Here is a 16511-nt window from a genome sequence, read left to right as displayed (position 1 = left end):
TCATTACATAGGCGTGATTGTCATCTGCCGGTCTCCTGCCTCTCTCCCCACCCTGGAGGTTGGGGGTGGGCCTGAAAGTTCCAATCCTAACGACTTGGTTGGCTTCGCTGGCAGCCAGCCCCTATCCTTAGTTGCATTGCAAAAGGCACCTCATTAACATAATATGGAGATACCCTTAAGCTCTTACCACTTAGGAAATTCTAAGGATTTGGGGAGTTGTGAACCAAGAACTTTGGAAAAGACCAAAAATATATGAGAATTGAATATTTGGTTATCTGAGTGAGTAATGTATATTTCTTATTTCTTATAAATCACAGTATAGCACAATTATAAGGTTTTATGTAAAGTGTGAATATTTTAAAGGGCCAGAAAGAAAACTTGGCTGTTAAGTTAGGAATAAACTATAATGGGTTTATTAAGTATGAAAACCTGTCAATGTTTAAAAATGTTAAAGAGAACTAAAATGCGGTGCTGGTAAGGTCTTATTACTAGTGATCCTCCTAGTCCAGAGAAAATATTTTTCCCTTGCGATAATACCGATCTCGATATGGTCTAATATACTTATTGATTAATACAATTTTATCATCTTTGTGTTCTCATAAATCTCTTCTAGCACTTTCAATATTACTCTGTATTAAAGTTAATTATTTTTTTATGTTAAAGTTATTTATATTTCTTTCTACTGTATATTCTAATTTTCTAGAGGGCAGCAACTGTTTATTTCTTCAAACATCATGCATTGCTTATATTAAATAATCAGGGGTGCCTGGGTGGCTCAGTCAGTTAAGTATCCAACTTTGGCTCAGGTTGTAATCTCACGGTTTCTGAATCTGAGCCCCATATTGGACTCTGTGCTGACAGCTCAGAGCCTGGAGCCTGCTTCAGATTCTGTATCTCCCTCTTTCCCTGTCCCTCCCTGGCTCATATTCTGTCTGTCTGTGGGTCTGTCTCTCAAAAATAAATATTAAAAAAATTTAAGTAATCAATAAATGATTTTTTTAAAAAGAATAAAGCTAAATTAGCAAGTAAAAAAGAAAATGAAAATGTTGATTGTCTTTAATTTTATAGAAGACAGTTGATAAAATCCTAAACATACTGAATTCTGCACATGCCCCTTTTATAGAGAACGAAATTAGCTGCAATTTCTTGCTTGATGATGTGGTCATGTAACATCTGTTCTGGTTGATGGTCATGAAATTTTGTAGCCATGATACCCGTGGTCTCCATTGAAGAAATGTGTCCAGTATATGTCAGCACGATGAACTTGGTCTAAGTTTATCCTCAAATGGTGTAAAAAATATTATTTAAAAATTGGAAGATCGAGAGTTAACACATTTGATAGTGTAGAAAAGTGCTTTTGTAAATTACCATAGTCAAACAGTTAGAAATGCCTTAGTGGCTCCGCTGGTGGCCTACTCTTGATTTCATGACTCAGGTCTTGCGTGATCAAACATATCCTGAGTGTGAGCCCTGCATCAGCCTCTGGGCTCACTGTGCTGAGCCTGTATCAGATCCTCTGTCTTCCTCTTTCTGGCCCTCCCCTGCTTCCCTTCTCTCTCTCTCAAAAATAAATATTTAAAAAAAAAACATTAAGAAAACATGGTTAATAGTTATACAACTAGAGGGTCATGAAGGAGCTTTCTAGCATGGTACCTATTTGGCATTGATGCTGAACCTAGTCTATATTCAGAATCACTTTAAAATATTTTATGAGACAGTTACGGGCCTAACATAAGTTGATTGTGCTGAAGAAACATTTTAAGATGCTAATTTCATTGACTTGATTATCTTGTGTGTTTCCAGTTGTATAGGCAGGGGTATAATATATTTATTGGCTGGCAAGATTGGTTTCCTGTTTGTATAAAACATTAAAGAATTTGTAGTGCATACCAGTTTGGAGTGGTTAATTGTTGTGATTATGGTGATTTCCAAACGTGTTTAATGTTGTAAATATTTCATTAGGTATTTTTCTTTGCATTTTTTGTTTCCAGACAACCCATTTGTTGAGGTTAGAACACCAATGAAATTGCATGTGCCTTGTGTTTGTGTGTGTGTGTGTGTGTGTGTGTGTGTACACACAACCAAAAATCCGTGTATAACTTTTGACTGACCCAAAACTTAACCAATAGCATACTGTTCGCTGGAAGCCTTGCTGATAACATAAACAGTCAAATAACACATGTATTATATGTTATATGTATAAAAACTGTATTTTTACAACAGAGTAACATAAAAAAGTGTTACTTAAATTACTATTTTTTAAAATTTATTTTGAGAGAGAGAGAGTGAGTGAGCGAGCACAGGGGAGAAGCAGAGAGAAAGGGAGGAGAATCCCAAGTAGGCTCCATGTTGTTCACACGGAGCCCCATGTGGGACCCCAACTCACAAACCTCGAGATCATGACCTGAGATGAAACCAAGAGTTGGATGCTTAACCAACTTAGCCACCTAGGTGCCCCTACAGAAAAAATGTTCTTAAGAAAATCATCAGGGAGGGCAAATGGCATTTACAGTACTATATTTTGTTTATTGAAAAAAATTCTGTGTGTAAGTGGACCCATGTGGTTCAAACCCATGTTGTTTGAAGGTCAACTATATATACTTATTTATTTTAGTAAACCCTTTATTTTGGAATAACTTTGGATTTATAGAAAACTTGCAAAGTTATGAATATGTACTTAAAATTGCTCCTTAATGAATATTTCTTTCTCTTTTATTAAAAGTTTATTTATTTATCTTTGAGAGAGAGCGAGAGCGCACATGCATACAGATGAGTGGGGGAGGGGCAGAGAGAGAATTCCTAGCAGGCTCAGTGCTGTCTCACAAAACTTGTGTTCTTGATCTGCGCTAAAACAAGAGTTGGATATTTAACTGACTGAGCCCCCCAGGCGCCTCCTTAATTAGTATTTCTATTAAAAGTTTAATATTTTTAATGTTTTTAAATGTCTATTTTTGTGTGAGAGAGGGAGAGAGAGAGGGAAGAAGGGCCAGAGAGGGAGGGAGACACAGAATCTAAGGCAGGCTCCAGGCTCTGAGCTGTCAGCACAGAGCCTGATGTGGGGCTTGAACTCATGAACTGTGAGATCATGTCCTGAGCTGAAGTTAGATGCTCAACTGACAGAGCCACCCAGCTGTCCCAAAAGTTTAATATCTTAAATAAAGATGCCCTTGCAACAGATTTTTGTTCAATAGAAAAGTATTTTTGCTTTAAAGTATATTATGTTTACATGAAAGTAGGCTGGTTTAGTCTTAAATGCCACTTTTCCTCTGCTGTAAAATGGCTATCACTTACATGGAGAGCTGTGAAACATAAATGTGTGTATGTGTGATTTATGTTCTACATTTATGAGCATGAATAAGTTTTATTGAAGCAGGACCATGGAGATCATTTAATTATAGATAGAATCAGAAATCTGCCTGGCCAAATGTTCACAGTTTTTTATTTTTATAAAATCAAGTAGTTTAAAATTGCATATGCCAAGAGTTTATTTCCCTTCCCTTGCTTCTATTTAGTTCTATAGTGACCTGAGCGAGGAGTCTGCAAGGACGCAGGGATACCAAGTATTTTGGAATTTAAGATACTTCCAATTTCTAAGACATACCGTTATTTTTTGTCTCATTATATCACATTCTTGTGTGTGTCATTAAGGAAAGAAACCATAGCCTTTTAAACTATGATGCAGTGTTAAGATGCCACTGATTTACAAGATAACGTCGTGATTTCAGTGATGTTAAAATGAAGAAAAATGTGAGTTTTAGATCTATGCAAAACGCACATCACCACTCCAACACAGTTGTTTCATTTGGCGTTTATCTCAGGGCCTCGAGCTTTGATAGAAGTCGATAGAAGTCGGTGTGAGAACTGCTTATTGAATTGTGTGGCTTGCTTTTGTGCTCAGATCCTGTCAGAGACATGTGCTAATGGGTCTCTCATTCTGAGAAGATAAGAAACTTTTCATTGGATTGTCCTCTCCATAAACAAATTGGAGTGCTTTTCCGGGACCGAGAATAAAAAGCCATGATCTGCTCTATATGACTGGAGCCCTTGTGCCCGGTGGCCTCCAACAGCCATTTCATCATGTTGCTTCTCTTCTGAAATTTCAATTCTTCTCTTTACTGATTATTTACTCTTCCAGGCTGTACCCTAAAAAGAAAACAAAATTTTTTTCCTCAAAAACAAAACAAAACCAAATAAACCCACCCAACAACAAAACAAAACAAACAAAACTTTTCTCATCCCTGATTCTTCCCCAAACTATCAGCTTTCTTTTTTCCTCCCAGACTATCACCCTTTTCTTCCCCACCATCGCCCAAGTCACAGATACTTCCTCAGTTCAGTTCTTTATTAATCAGTTCTCTGCATAAGATTTACGTCTCTGCTGTTTTGCTGAACCTGCGCATCTCAGGTCCCTGGTAGCCTTCTGGTTTCCTGAAGCCTGTAACCCCTTTTTATGCATTTGCTAAAACTCCTCTTTACGGCTCGCTTACATTTGGCTCCCCCAGCTCCCTCCTTAGCGTGCTGGCTGCAGTTTTTGTTTCTGTGCCAATTTAATAATCCCATGGTGCCACACTTTCTTCCTGTTTCATCTACTGTATTATTACCAAGAATACTGAAACATGAAAAAAAATTGCTCCACAAATCTATCACTCTGGTATATTATTAATTATTTCCACATTTTGAATATTTTCCTCCTTGGCTTGATCACATGCAAACACATGCTTTTTAATTTTTTTTTACCTCGTTGTAATCTTGGTAGGCATATTGTTTTATTGTCTACCTTCACATGATATCAGTGATCTTCCCAGGTCCACAAGGTCTTCCTTATTGTTATATTATAGTATAATAAATTAGAGATTACAGTGTTGAGGCACTATAATATTCTGTATAGGATTTCTGGTATTGGACAGTCACCTCATCTCCAGATTCCTTATGTTTTGTTTAAAAAAAAACATTGTAGCAGAGTGTATATTTGTTCATATAATCTTTTGCTCCTGTTGTATTCCATTTCTAGGCGTGCCATTGGTGACAAGGGTTATGAGCATTTAACTAAACATGACCTGTTTTTAAAGATTATATCCCAATTCATAAGTCTGCAAACAATTTTGATGCAGGCTTACTAGTATCAAATATATGAGAATTCTTTTCCGGGGTGCCCGGGTGGCTCAGCGGGTTAAGTTCTCTGCTGTCAGTGCAGAGCCTGCTTCGGATCTTCTGTCTCCCACTTTTTCTGCCCCTCCCCTGCTCACAGTCTGACCCTTTCTCTTTCAAACATAGATAAAAGTTTTTTTAAAGAAAGATTATTTTTCTCATGTAAGGAAGGAAATCTTTTCCCTTCTTCCCTTCTAGGTCCTTTGTCCTGCGTAACAATTTAATTATATTAGAAGACAGATGAACAGGGAAAAAAACAAATTTAATCTCGTATGTGTGTGGAAGCCCCACAAATATGAGAAGCTCTTCAGCAGTCAGTGAGGCTTATGAGTTAAGGGGACAAGGGATCTGGGTCCCTAAGGGAGAGAAGGTCGATCCCCAAAACACTAGAAGAGCAGATGTTTGGTGAACAAATGTTTGCCTGGCCGTGCAGATAAGACTTTTTGATATAAAAAGTTCTCTTTGATACTAGTTGTCTTCCTGGTATAGGTCCTCTATCTAACTTCTTTTAGGCAGTTAAGGGAGAGGTAAAAGTAAAACAGAACAAAATAAAACACCTCTTCCTGAGTCTATGGGCCTTGATTGCCTTCAGCTCAAATTAATCCACAGTTTTGGAGCCAAAGTGGATTCTGCTCTTCAGTCTCACCTTTGAAACTCCCCTAAGAGGTTTCACGGTTCAGAAGTTGAGCTGGTAGCTTGCTTCATCTCACTGGACCAGTCTGTTAGTTCTGATGGTAGGTCAGTTCAGTTATTAAACTTCTTTCAGGCAGGCAGCCGGGTATTTAGTAAGAAGCAGTTTTGTGGAAACAAAAGAAAAACCATGGGTAATGATTGGAGGTGACTGTAACCCGGGTTTCTGAGTTCTGAGAGTAGCCAGTTGAGATTTCTAGATGTTGGGCTTGAAGCATCTTGACATAGAGCAAGGGGATGCCGAGGCAGTCTGACACAGATTTTCCTGGTTTGCAGTTTGAATGTGTCTGGTGAGCTGAGTGTCCCACACAGCCGCCAGAAGGGAGGTTTTCTGTACCCACAGGGTTGTGGTGATTTCTCTGCAGTGTGTATCAGGTTGATCCACTTTACCTTGTTCGGCTTCAGGAAGAGGGTAGTGTTGGTTCTCAGTGATTCCAAGTCAGAGGGTAGGAGGAGAATTGGAAATATTAGTTTGGAGAGTTGTAGCCAAATATTGGAGGAAACTAGGAAGAATTCAGGATCTAGTCCATTGTACAGGTAGAAAATAGAACCTTAAAAACAATGAACAGCGCTAGAATTGGATACCCACGAAGGTGTATATATTACTGAAACATAATTTTTCTCTCTACATTCACCCCCACATTTATCAGCTATAACCACAGTAAATTTGATTTGTTTGCAGTAAGCTTGGCCTGATTATTTACACAAGTGCAGCAAGAATAGTGATGGACTATAGCCTTTTAATCTGCTTTGCTGGAACTTTTTATAAGGAATCTCAGATTAGATTTATAAAAGCCTCTCAAGGCTAGGAAGCCATGCCAGGGGCTTACTATCAGACTTAGCTTTATAATACCTTTCGGTTTAGGGTAACTCCTTTCTTCTTGAGGTCCCCAAAATATTCTGAGGTTTTTATGCCTGCCAGGAATTGACATTCTTTGCTCACCTGGTAAGGCTGCCAGGAACTCTAAGCAAGTACCAGGTAGTTTTTACTGGTAGGCTTTATTGGCTTTATAAAGTCCATTTTCGTTCCCTAAGCTGTCTGGTCTGGTCGTATCTGAGTCACGTGTCTCTTTCAAATATGACATTTCAGTCAAAGCCTTGGTAATATAACCAGTTTCCAAGTGTCTTGTTATGAGGAGAACAGATTCTTTTTTTTTTTTTTTTTAAAGTTTATTTATCTTTGAGAGAGAGAGAGAGAAAGGGAGCATAAGCAGGGGAGGAACAGAGAGAGACACACACAGAATCCGAAATAAGGCTCTAGGCTCTGAGCTGTCAGCACAGAACCTGACATGGGGCTCAAACCCTGAGCTGAAGATCATGCCTTGAGCTGAATTTGGACGCTCAACTGACTGAGCCACCCAGAGGCCCCAAGGAGAGAGAACAGATTCTTATCCAACTTACGCAAGTAACTATGTTGCTATGAAAATACGAATACTCCCTAAGAGTTTTTGAATTCTGGAGGCATCAGAATGGGAGAAAAAGATAAATGTTTTATCTTTGTTCACAAATACCCAGTTTATCAAATTGCCGATAGTGTCAGAGAAAAGAAAAAGGGTCTGAAATCTGGAAAAATCTGCAAAACAGAAGAGAACAAACAGTTCTGCAAACAAAAAGTAATAAAAATTAGAACCATTCTCACCCATTCATTCAGTCCTGTGATCATTCTTGTTGATCTTTATCTTACGTTAGCAGTTTTAGGAAGCCATCAGTTTCTCCACGAAACTGGGGTTCCATAAGGTCTTACGCAGTTCACTAGTGTGACCTTAATGTGATCAGAAACCTGTATTCTAGAGTCCTTGCCAGAGTCCTTTCCATGAATCTCTCTGAAGATGAAATGTATTTGCAAAGCATCAAACAGTAGCTCTCTGTAAATGACAAAGACTTAAAATGGCCATGGTTAAAGGTCGGATGGGAGAGCTCACTATAATGGTATTGACCAGGACATTTGGTTATTTCTGTGCCATACAACATTTTAAAATAACCACCAGAACTACAAGTGACTCTTGACATTATACCACGACATATGAGACTTTTTTAGGAATTTCATACAATTTTTAGAACACTTATATTCATAACCCTTACCAATACAATATAACCTAAGAAAGTTTATCATCACTTATTAATTCCTTTTTTTTTCCTCCATGAAGAGAGGAAACATCTCTTTTGAGATGTTCCAGGGCCCTACGAAAAATCCTAATGTTAGTTTAAGGTCAAAAAGACTTCATTTAGAATTTGATTTTTGAGAATTTTGTCAAAACATCAAAAGCTTTGAACATTAGACTGAATAAGATCATGGATCATTATGAAATTATGCTTAATTATCTATTTAACCAAAATGACAATAGAAGATTTTAAAGGCAAGTACAGAAGGTTACATAGTTGTGAATAAAACGTATCTCTTTTCGTATTCAGAAGATTGGGTTTTCTTATGTAATCAAAGACCTGATAAAGATAAAGATAGCATCCTTTGATAATACACAAAATCTGCTTTCGAAGCAGATTTACCTAAAAGGTAAAGAAACTTTCACGGTCTGTTACCAACAGCAGACCAAAAGTTCAAGAAAACCTTGTCCTTTTAACAAAGACGATGGAACCACATCTGATTTTGCACCAGCATACTTTTGATATTAAAATTCATTCTTAATTGAATCCATTCCAGTCTTAGCCCACTTGACCGCACATAAAAATTCCTTTTCCAAGATTCTTTTTCCATAAACTTTCTACAACTTTTATTTTTTTATGTCCATTCAGATTTTGTCAATATTTTTTCCTCCAAAATAACTAGCTTTACTTTAGGACAGAATTTTTCTTTTCCCTTAGCAAACTGTATCTCTCCCCCCTGTACCTTTGCTTACCCAAAACACACATCTTACTTTGCTTGCCTACAGAGATATTTCCCTAATTATTGCTAAGGGCTTTAGTTACATATATTAGGATTTCAAACCCTTAAAAACTTAATTTCTAGTGAAAATTAAGAAGTGAACAGTTGTGTGTTACTGGCAAGATTATGACTACATTTTATAATTTGTAGAATTATAAGCTTCCTCATAATGGCTTTCATTGTGTCAGAAGACATGCGTACTAACACCCATATTTATCTTTAGTTTCTCTATAATAAGGCAAAAAATCTGTGTTCAGTAATTAATGTTCAGTATTTTATTGTATTTGGAATTAATCTAGAAGTTCAGTGAACTTCTGTCAGTTAACTTAGCAAAACTAATGGTGGAAGTTACTGAAGATGTGGGAAACTATTTTTAAGTAGATATACTATAAAACATAATTATTGCTAAAAACTCTTGCCCCACTTACATTTATTTAATTCATTTGTTTTTAACCATCATATTTAGATGTCAATCAGTTAGCCATCATCTTCAGTTATTTTTCTTGATGGCAAATTTTAACAGCCGTAACATGAGCTTATTTGAGTTTTTGTAAAGCTAGGTAGACTAGAAGCATTATACTTAATGCTGATAACTGTAAAGACATGTCTGTATTAACTAAACCAACAAACTTAAACTAGCTCTTATTTACTAAAAATTATCTTAGATCATGTGAACTTAAAAAAATTTGGGTTAGTTTCTATCATATTTCTGAGATTCAGGAATAGTTAATTTGATAACTATTTGTCTATAGGCCAGTTAAATAGAGCTCTTTACGAATTAATTCTGGCAGTATCTGGTGGTTGAAAAATATCACATATGTATAACATGCATTCATAGACATACATAAACACACAGACACCAACAGAGATCCCCCTACAGCGTCTGTTCTAAAATTTTAGCCATACAGTACTCACTAGTTTGTAAGTAATTGTGTCTCCGGCAGAGGAACAAATTAAGGTCATCCACTTAAATGGTTAAGGGTTTTTACTAATATTTTTTGGAGAAGACTTTTAGGGTTTATATTTGTCCTTGAGAAGTACTCTCACGGAGCCTGTGGAAGAGATTGGGCGAGGGAGTCTTTGTAGCAATTTGTAGTTTAAAAACCATGCCCCACACGCCTTTCCCCCTTCATTTTAGGAGATTGTGGGATATGTTTTACTTATCTGCTGGGCTGTTTACATATGAAAGACATGGTAAGATTTACATTTTCAAGGGACAGAGAAAGAATGTAAGTTTTCACCCTTTGGGGCATATTTACCTAGAGTAATTACCATTTAAGTTTTAACTTTTTCTCCTGTGCAGGACTACTTTACTTCATGTTTTACAGTATCTGCTCATATCTGAAGGAAACAGGGAAGGATCTGAGTGGATTTTGAGTCATGCTTTTGGTTCCCTAAAGATGCAGGTTGCAAATCAAGAATTGTTGATTTTTGAACCCTTTTGCTTTTTTGCATTCCTTCAGGGTATCTTCAAAGAATTGGGTAGCTGCTTCTGTAATAATGTTTGGAGGTTGACTGGCCTAGCTAAGCACATTATTTTGAATTTGTTTCTTTTTAAACTATGGAGAAAGTGTGCTACTACGTTAGAAATTAAGAGATTTTTGTGTCCTGGAACTTCAGGGTTTAGTGAAGTGTGCCTTTAAAAAGTCTACTCAGTGTTCAGCAAAGGCCTTCAGATGCTCTCCTTTCTGTGTGCATTTTAACCTTAGACCAGTTCACCTTAGAGAGAAAAGCCTCGATTAATGCTTCTATTAGACACTGAATATCAGCCCCAGCTGAGACATTTCCTGGCCATTTGCAGGAGGCCTGGGAGAATTTCAGGCCGTCTGTTTTTTTGTGAGGGCTTTTTCCCCACCACGGGCCCTGGCTTATCTGAGCCCTGGCTTATCTGATAACTATAGTATAATCGTGGGTGAGAAGAATACTTCTTAGCAGCTAAACAGGGTCCTTGTGAGTGGAGCCGTGAGTGGCCATTCACCTTTTTAATTTCTCTTTAACTTTGATAGGATCTTAAAGTAGAGGTAGATGGGCTTTATGACTCAAAAGATGTTGCTATGTGTGGGACATGAATTCCTTGGGTTGGGGGAGTCTAGGATAGATCCCCAAAGGACATTACCTGGGAAGGGCCGAAGCTGGCAGAACCTAATTATGGAGCCCAGCAAAGCAAGCTTCACTATAGTCTGGATGCTTCTGCTAAATTCACTTCCTGGTTTCCATCATTCCTCTGAGTAACCTGTATACTCTGGGCTAGAGATTAGGTTGGTTTGCTCTTTGTACATCTTGTAGGGGAAAGAAAAGCTAAAACCAGCAACTGGGTATTCAAGGGATTTTTCTGAGGAGGGTGGACGGGTTTGGAACTAAGGGAATTTGCTGAGGAGATGGGTCTGGATTTTGAGAAAGGATTTATGTTGGATGATGTGAATGTTAATTTTTGTACTAAGTCTAATTTTTCTTCTTTCATCTTAATTAAGGAAGACTCTAAAGTTAACCATTATGTTCCTTTGTGCTCTCTTATTAAGTGTATCTTTCCATAGGTACCCATAAGACAATTGTTTAGGATGAGAGTGCTCTAAATGTTTTTTCTTTCAAATATAGCCAGTTCAAAGGATCCATCATCTGGCCATTGATGAGTAGGGTCTTCTATTCGCCTCTGTAGTGACACAAACTAATATGCCTTTTTATGGCTTAACCATGGAAATAAGAGGTGTCCCGAAAGAGGGTGCAAAAGATGCAGCCCTTAGGGTGCCTGGGTGGCTCAATCATTTATGGGTCCGACTCTTGATTTCAGCTCAGGCCATGCTCTCATGATTCGTGAGATCAAGCCCTGCAGCATACTCTATGCCAGCATGGCAGTGTGAAGCCTACTTGGGATTCTCTCTCTCTGCCCCTCTCATACATGCACATGCATTTGCACCAGGCAAACATGTTCTCTCCCTCTCTTTCAAACTAGATGAATGAACTTAAAAAAAAAAAAGATGCAGCCCTTATCAAATCCAGAGTGTTCTTTCCCAGAATAACCCTAGGAAAGGGAGGACCTTCTTTTTCACAGGCAGTAAGAATGGTAGTGGAAGAAGTGAGACGTGGGACTCTGACACAGGGCAGGCACTACCAGAATGGGACTTTTCTAGCACTAATGAGACAGTGAACGTTGAAAAGACAAAGGCCCTTTATGGACTAGGACCCCTTATGGCAAACTCCTGAGAGCTGGCATGGCCGGACAAAGAGGATGCTCCTTGTGATTTTGTGTCTTGGAATCCCAGTGTGTTTGACTGGCCCCCAGATGTACATTGGTACCTACACCTTCTGGGTGGTGGAGACCAGAGAGAACATTCTCACTGGTCACAAAGCCAAGCTCTCAAGGCATAGAGCAAGATGAAGGAAAACCTCATCTGGTTTCTACATAGGGCACTCAGAGCAAAGTTTGTCTAAACAGACCCTGGTCTGGTGAGAACTATGAACTCACTGGTCTGCAAGGCTGCCTTGAACAAAAGGCTTACGGGACCTGTGCCTGCATCCTGCTATGGTTTTTCTTCTTATGACAAACGATACAAAAGACAGAGACAAAAGAAACCAGTGATCATCTCTGAAAGGAAGGGGATCAATAGAAAATAAGAGTGCCCCTAAAAAACCATTACCGGAGTTGCTATACCCAAGGACCTAATTCACACAGAGCTAATATTTTCTCCTGCCAATCTGAGTTTAGAAAAAGACTCCTACCGCACTCACTTCCACCTGACCCTGAGGGCAGAGACCCAGGGGACTAGTGTGTGTGGTAAACATTGTCTCCTCCTGCCAGCTCCTGTCCTGGTCCCAGGATTTCTCAGCTTCGGCAGCCCCGAGTGTGTAACACCCCGCTGAGAGCCCCACTTAGGGCGCCACAGCGGCAGGGGAGGAAAATGTTCCCTTCTTTCCTTCTAGATTCTTTGGCTAGTTTAATAATTAAACTGGCATAAGACAGACGAACAGGAGAAAAACAAATGTAATTTTAGAGCCCTGAATATATGAGAGGCTCCCTGGCAGCCAGGGAATTGGTTGGGGCTTATTCTCCATTCTTCAGGGCTTAAGGAGAAGGGAACAGGGGTCTAGAGTCCCCAAGGGAAGGAAGACATATTCCAGGAAGATGAGAAGAGCAGATGTTTGGTAAACAGATGTTTGCCAGGCCACACAGAGAAGTCTTCCTGATAGAAAATGTTATCTTTGCTCTTGGCTCCCTTCCTAGTACAGGACCTCTGTTGAAACTCTTTTAGGCAGTTAAGGGGGAAGGGGAGAGAAACCAACTCTCCCTGAGTCTGTAGGCTTTGATGGGTTCAGCTCAAAATAATCCCCATGGCAAAGGGGCATATTTTGGTGTCACATATTCTGCTCCCCTTCGCTTATTTAATAGTTATAAGTGTACAGAATATTACTTAGGTAATTAGATAGTTCTAAAATGTTGACTGCTTCATTTTTGCTTTGATGCATATTTCTTTATTGTTAATGAGGGTGAGTGTTTCCACATGTCTCTACTTTTGAGTTTGTATTTTTAAAAATTTGTATTCATGTTCTATATCCCATTTATCAATCTTCCGAAAGATGTGACAGAGATACCTATCCTAGCCTTTAGAATTTCCAAATTGTCACCTTTTTAAACGATATGTGCAGGGACATTCCTGCTAGTCTGGTGGCTTTTGCCAGTGTGGTGCTTTAAATTCTTACAAATCTTCTAATGTTAAGTGGACTTCTTCTCTCCCCGTTACATAGAAATTTGCAGGAAAACCTAGTAACTTTTTCCTGTGTTAACTGACTAGTTTCACTGGAGTAGTAGTACAAGTTATTCTCTTACATGTAACAATTTGAGGAAAATTTTGTTGTTGAGTTGTGCCACGTATTTTTTTTTTCTGCCTTTGCTTTTTATTTTGAAATGTTTTTAACAGGTAAGATTAAAGTTCATGGTTTAGATATGCTATGGTAACTGGTCACTGAAAAATGGCTTTTGAGAACTTGGTTCTAGTACTTACATTGACAATAATTCAGAGACCCATCTTTCTGTTTTCACCTTAACCAGTTAATAAGTAGCCTAGTTTCTCGGGTCGTTTAAGTTGATTTTGATTGATGTTGTTGTTACTTGGTTTTGCTATTAATTAAATTAACTTACAGGGACTCTGATCTCTCTCTGCAGTGCTAGTGTCACGGCTGAGTGTGTTTTTGTTGCTACCTCTGCACTATCCTGTACTTAAAGCCTTCCTGAATGTCTTACTTCTTGAACTCACCTTTCACTTACTGTTACCTTACTTTCACTGTTTTGAATTGTGGGCATTTCCTAGAATTTCATCCATAGTTGCTGTCTTCTCTTATACATTCTTTTTCGTGAGCTCAGCCCTCTTCCATTTCCTCTATTTCAAACCCACTTTAAACCACACCTCAAGCCCTGTCTCCAGTGAACAGCCAGAGACCGATATTTTCAACCCCTTTCTTGTCTCTGTGCTTCTTTCAGCAGATTTGCAAGCTTAAGTGCCTGGCCAACAATGTCAATGAGTAAAAGCAGGCCCCAGGGTAAGAAAAAATATTTTTCTACACTAAGAAAAACAGTAGAGTAAGTGGAGTGATAAATGGCCCTTGCCATAGGCTGAGTGTCAGGAAGACAGAGTTGGGGACAGTGGGGAGGGGAGATCACAGGCCCCATGCAGGCTGCTTGGCTGTGGCCATTTGGTAGGTGCCATGTGGGAATGTGGGCCTAAGGTTACCAGATCTTCTAGTTTTTAAAGGAAAGTGTAAATGAGCTTGTTAAACTATCTGAAATTTAAAGGATGGGCTGAATTTTTTAAAACACTGCGTCGGCCAAAAATACATGTCCATGGACCAAGTTCAGTATATAGGCTCCTAGTTTATAAGCTCTTTTTGTAAAGGTGTTTTATGTGTTGTGTTATTATCAAGCTCTCCCCTATCTCCCATTCTTCCTTTCTGTGTCTGTTCATCTAACCGGAGAACCATCTACCCAGTTATTTAAGTGAGGCACTTCCAAATTATCATTGACACCTTCTTACCTCATTGCTTCTTTATTTTGGAGAGGGATCTGGGTGAAGGGAAAAGCTTTTTATGAATGAAGGTAGATTTGGACTTGTTAATAGGCAGAAGGGAAGAAGCCAAAGGGAGAGGATAATGGACAGAACCGGGATGTCCATTTGGGATGGATCCAGGGTGTAGAATCTCTTTTTCTGTGTATGGATCTCCTATTTCCTTGAATTTCTTGAGGAAATTTACTATCTTTATAGAAACATGTTCTTGGTTTTTCATTGTAAGTCCTTTTTCACTGGCATTCTTGAATTCCATCCTTCTTTTCCATGTTGCTGAATGTTCTGGAGTGGATAGTGATTATATTGGAGAGTTAAACTTTTCTTCTCCCCTCTTAGGGTCTCTGGCTGGGCCTGAGAATTAAGTTGACCTAAGATGGATTGTAAAAGCATAAATATTTTTTAACATGTACATGGGAGCCTTAGCAGAAAAAAGAAGACCCAAAGAACCATTGGGACCTACGTGTTTATATATTAGCAGTGATTTTGGAAAAGAAACTAAAATGTATGGGGAGGCTAAAGTAAGGTAATAGGCTTTATTTTAAAACAATTTTTTATATGGATTCTTCTTAGCTTTGACTCCCTGTTTCTGGTGTTCAGAATGTTCTTTTCCTCCAAGAGCAGAAATGGGAGTTTTCATATGGGAGTTTTATCTCCTGTTTTCAGAAAGAAAAGGGGGAGGTCAGCATACCTTTCTTGCACTTGTTTTGTTTTTTTTTTTTAAGTATTTTATTTGTTTTTGAGAGAGAGATAGAGACAGCATGAGCAGGGGAGGGTCAGAGAGAGAGGGAGACACAGAATCCGAAACAGGCTCCAGGCTCTGAGCTGGCAGCACAGAGCCCGATGCAGGGCTCGAACCCATGAACCGTGAGATCACGACCTGAGCCGAAGTCGGATGCTTAACCGACTGAGCCACCCAGGCACCCCTCTTGCACTTGTTTTTAAGAAGTGTCTGTAGCTCAAAAAAGTCAGTATACCAAATCAGTATGTTTTGGAGTGTCCTGTGTTAAACCACTTTGATTGTTTATCATCGATTGATTTGTAGTAAATAGTAGAACCAAAAGGTTGAATTCAACATTGTCTACAGGTTCTGTTTACCTGGTACCGCCGTGGGCTCTGGTTTACAGGATTTATGGGTGAGTTTCCCATACGATGTATGAGTTAACTGGTCTTCGGAGTGCAGGTAAACTCCATTATAAGTTATTTGGAACATTGTCCAGCTTCTCTTGTCCAAAGTATCCCTGCGGTATTCCTCCTGGCTTTAATCTGGGGCTAATGCCACCCAGTACATTCTTCTAGAGAAGGGACCCATGCAGGTAATCCTGTTCTTTTTCTTTCTTTCTTTCTTTTTTTAATGTTTTATTTATTTCTAAGAGAGAGAGAGAGACAGCGTGAGCAGGGGAGGGTCAGAGAGAGAGGGAGTCACAGACTGAAACAGGCTCCAGGCTCTGAGCTGGCAGTCAGCACAGAGCCCGACGCGGGGCTCGAACCCACAAACCGCGAGATCATGACCTAAGCGAAAGTCGGACACTTAACCGACTAAGCCACCCAGGCGCCCCGGTAATCATGTTCTTTAATTACATGCCTCACCATCCAACATGTATTTCTGCTGACACTTACTTGGGTTTTCCTAGAGTCTGCTAGGAAAGTGTATTTGAAGGTTAATCCCCTCCTCCTCCTCCTTCCTCTCTTCTCCTTCCTCCCTTCTCCTTCTTCTTCTTCCTTCTCCTCCCTGTCCTCCT

General features: G+C 39.1%; 1 protein-coding gene across 5 annotated transcripts in view; it reads left to right on the top strand.

The window, feature by feature from the left end:
* SIPA1L1 (signal induced proliferation associated 1 like 1) overlaps positions 1 to 16511 on the top strand; it is a 354681-nt gene that overhangs the window by 132769 nt on the left and 205401 nt on the right. Inside the window, exon 1 of one of the 5 annotated variants that reach the window (XM_077750697.1) lies at positions 14228 to 14251. The exons of the other annotated variants lie outside the window; for them this stretch is intronic. The gene's annotated coding sequence lies outside the window, so the exon portion shown is untranslated. Of the gene's footprint in view, positions 1 to 14227; positions 14252 to 16511 lie in introns of those variants that run through there. 5 annotated transcript variants of the gene reach the window in all.

This window comes from Crocuta crocuta, unplaced genomic scaffold (genome assembly GCF_008692635.1).
Source record: "Crocuta crocuta isolate KB4526 unplaced genomic scaffold, BGI_CrCroc_1.0 scaffold186, whole genome shotgun sequence".
NCBI lineage: Eukaryota > Metazoa > Chordata > Mammalia > Carnivora > Hyaenidae > Crocuta > Crocuta crocuta.
This window is presented reverse-complemented; position numbering and strand designations above follow the sequence as displayed.